The sequence below is a fragment of the Notamacropus eugenii genome, chromosome 4 (genome assembly GCF_028372415.1).
Source record: "Notamacropus eugenii isolate mMacEug1 chromosome 4, mMacEug1.pri_v2, whole genome shotgun sequence".
NCBI lineage: Eukaryota > Metazoa > Chordata > Mammalia > Diprotodontia > Macropodidae > Notamacropus > Notamacropus eugenii.
This window is the reverse complement of record NC_092875.1, coordinates 457,107,164-457,111,563: the sequence shown is the minus strand read 5'-3', so window position 1 is coordinate 457,111,563 and position 4,400 is coordinate 457,107,164.

The window sequence follows — 4,400 nt, the reverse complement described above, 5'->3', positions numbered from 1 at the left end:
GTACATAACAAGTTGATATCACTAGGGACAAAGATGGAATTCAATCCTCAGGCAAATAATCTTTTCATTCTGGGTGGATCCATTAAAAATCCCTAATCTCTGGTCCTTGATAACCTATGCACACCAGCCATGTGGAAGGGCGACTTTTTTTTTTTCTTTCTTTACCTTCCTTCCTTTAACTACTATTTATTTCCCTTTCTTTCTAGGTCAAATCATTGTGGATCAGCAAATTAATGAGCTGTTATTCTAATTTCTGCTCTGGTGCTAAACTGCTATTAAAGTAACTTGTAAGTAGTTTCTAGTTGGAAAAAGTAGAGAATTTAGCAACTGCCCAAATAACTCAGTCAAGAGAGCCATAAGTAGTTCAAACTGACTGGGGTTTTGCCCTAGGATGTGGGGAATTTGAGTTGTTGACAGCATTTCAACATCATAAAAATAAAGAACGGAACTTAGTACCTAGTTAACAAGAATAATTAATTAAAGTAGAAAATAACTGCCTCTCCCCAGTCCCTATAACCCACCCAAGGTGAGTCCTCCCTTGGCCTGTCCCACTTCTCACACTCATTCAGCATCTTCTGCAGCAGCAGTTTTCTGGCAACCTGGAGTTTCAGCTGCAGTCCTGCCTCAAATGGATGGAGAGTTCATTGTTCAGAGCATAATTGCTAGTTACAGTTCAGAATATAGACAGAGTCTAAAAAGTATAGCTATAGAGCATTATTTTTTCTTTTCCCTTCCTTGCGATTCTTCTTAATCAATTGTACACATCATTACTTCAATTCTCTGTCTCGCTGTTCCCATATAGACACAAGTGTCAGCTAGCTTTCATAGTTTGGGAAACTATTCATCAAGTATAAGTGGTGGTTTGTAATTGTGCAGAAAACTAGAGCTGATGCCACATATCAAATCAGAGGAATTACAAAGAATCCACTCACTGATAATGACTCTAGGACTCAAAGAAACTTCCTGGCCTTTCCCCATGGTCACAGTTTCCTTTTCCACTATTTACAACTATATACAGGAGGAAGAAAATGGAAAATTTTCATCTTATATCTTGCAAGTTTTGCTAGAAGATGCCAAATATCTAGAGATCTAGATTCTCTTTCTGGAGAGATGAGAATCAGACAATGATTATTTCTGCTCTCGTGTGAATTTTAAACATCAACAGGAATAGCGTCATTGATAGAACTCTTTCTGATAGTGACTTCAAATATCAGTTTCAGTGAACATTTCAATGAAGAATGTGATATTTCACTCTCCTTTTCAAGAGTTTTGGAGTAAAAAACCCGACAACTTTGACCTTAATGATTTTCCTTCAGAAATGTGTATCAGGAATGCCAGAATTATTTTTATTGTCATTTTGTATGTTATCTTTTGTGTTAGTATGAAATACTGGCTTTAAAAATCTATTATGCCCCTTAGTGTATATGTAGAGATCAGAGGACTGGAGGCAAATTGATGAGTGCTTATTGCTAATTCACTGAATTTTGGTATCTTTGTGCTTAATGATTTTACTTACAAACTTCTAGACTAGAAAGGTTACATTATCAAATCATATATCTCCAAGAAGGAAACAGATTTCCCATTCTAAACTTCTGTGAATGGTGTTTTAAATGCATTTACATCGGATGCATTGAACAGTTCAGTGAAGGGTATTAGAGAAATTCTGCTTGGGTAAGCAAGAGAAAAATGTGAAATACAAGGATGTCTGCTATTGCCACTGTAGATTAAAGTCTATGGGTATTTTCATTTTAAGTGAATTTCTCTTATTAAGATTTTAGAATTCAACTTTGAAATTGACTATGGTAGAAAATTTTCCATTCAAGAAGAAATCAGTCCCTTTAGCTAAAATGAGTTTTTAAATCAATTTGATTTTTAAATTGTAAAAGAAGTTACATGGATACTTTATATTTTCAGACATTAACCATGTTAACTATAAACCAGTTCTGTCAATATTTCAGGGTAATAAAAAAGCATGAAAGATATTTGGTGGCATATTCTTCTATGTGATTGAAATACATTAAATTGTGTGGAAGTGGAGATTATTCTAAAAAAAAACCTGGGATACTTTCCATGGGAGTTAATATTTTATAGAGCACATCTATGAATTAGGAAGTTAAAATATTTGCATTTCCTATGAAGTTACTGCTCATAAGAATTTCATTCTGGTGCCTGTGTGTATACTCAGTATCATTCTTGCAAATATACATGTTAATACTCACCTAGACAGTGTCACAGTTCTAATCAACACACATTTGTCAAGTATCTACTACGTACCAAGTGTTGGAGATGAGACTGAATATTTGATTTCTTTGGTGAAGAACTTCTTGTACCAAAGTACTGCACATTCTCTATATCTCATAGTTTTAGAGAGTTGCCTGGAGCAATAAGGGATTAAGTATCTATTCTAAAGTCACTGAGCCTTGCTGTCCTTACAAGGTATAAATATAAGGTCCTATAATTACGTTAAAAAGAATCAGTTCACAATTTCAAAATGGGATGGAGGTGTGGATCTTAACAATAGTTCATCTAAAACAGATCTGGAGATGTTAGTGGACTCAAAGCCTGATATGAGTCAGTACTATGATTAGGCAGCCAAAAATGTTAATGCAATCTGAGGACCAATTGAGAGAGACAAAGCATCCAGGAGCAGGAAGATTATGGTCCTATAGCAGTCTGGGTTGAATAGATTGCATCAGAAAAATTGTGACCTGGGGCATTGATAACTTGAGAACATTCAGAGGACGACAATCAAAACAGAGAAGGGCCTGAAATTGCACCATTTAAGGAACTGTATATGTTCAGCTCATAGATGAGAAAGCTTTGGGGTGACATGATAATTGTCTCCAAGTATTTGAAGCATAGTTACTAGACATATGTCTCAAAAACAACAAAGAAATAAAAAGAATTCATACATGCAAAAATGTGTACAGCAGCTCTTTTCTCAAATTAATTAATTTCCAGTTTTCAACATTCCCTTTAACAAGATTTTGAGTTTTAAATTTTCCCCCTCTTTCCACTGTCCCCTCTCCAAGATAGCAGGCAATATGATATAAACTATGCATTGATAATAATATTAAACATATTGTCATATTACTCATGTTGTGAAAGAAGAATCAGAACAAAAGAGGAAAACCACGAGAAAGGAAAAAAAAGAGAAAACAGTATGCTTCAATTTACAATTAGATTTCATAGTTCTTTCTCTGAATGTGGATAGCGTTTTCCATCAGGAGTCTTTTGGAATTGTCTTAGATCATTGTATTGCTGAGAAGATCCAAGGCTAACAAAGTCAGTCATCACTCAGTGTTGCTGTTACTGTGTACAATGTTCTCCTGGTTCTGCTCACTTCACTCAGCATCAATTCATGAAAGTCTTTCGAGGTTTTTCTGAAATCTGCCTGCTCATCATTTCTTATAGAACAATAATAGCCCATCACATTCATATACCACAGTGTATTCAGCCATTCCCCAACTGATGGGCATCCACTCAATTTCCAATTCTTTGCTACCAAAAAAAGCTTATAGCAGCTCTTTTCATAGTAGCTGGAAAAAAAGAAACTAAGAAGCAATGCTCATCAATTTAGCAAATTATTGTGCACAAAAGTAATGGAATAGTATTATACCATAAGAAATTATCAAATTAATGATTTTAGAGGAAACAGGTACAGTATATTATCATGCCTTCGAATGAACTGTGCTTGTCCATTGGAAGCCTCCAAGCAGACGTGGAATTATTGCTTCTCACAAACGTTATAAAAGGGTTTCTTGTTTAGGTATATGTTTGATTAAGTGACTTCTGAGATTCCCCAAAACTTTAAGGCTCCTTGAATCTTCATCACTAATGTGAAATGAATTTTTTGCAAATGTCCTTCTTTCCATTACCTTGTGCCCTGCCACACTTTTCATCCCCAACACACACTGATTTCCATTAGTGACCAAGCAGATCCTTCTCCTCTCACCCACCAGATGGACTAGGTGATGAAAATATAAGCTTGTCATGGAATAAAAATGATCAAAATTCCCTGGTTATATCATATCAATTCAGTTCAGCTCACTTTCATTCAAGAAACTTAGATAACCAGGGATGTACTGGTAAGTATTTAACAATCTACTTTTGAGGGGAGGAGGGGATTTAAGTGAGACATATTTTTACAATTAATCTACATTACTTTCCTAAGTCTTAAAAAAAAAAACCAATAAATCAAGCCCTGATTTGTTCAAGTTTCTGATTTCCAAAGTATAAACAAAAAATTAATGATTGGTTCTGGTCTAGCCCACTCCTTTTTATAACATAGTAATGGAGACAACATGTGCATTCATTTATTCAACATGATTCATTAACTCTTTCTATCCTCGGCGCTTCACACTTCCATAGTTCCTCATACAGAGTAGGTGGCAAATGAC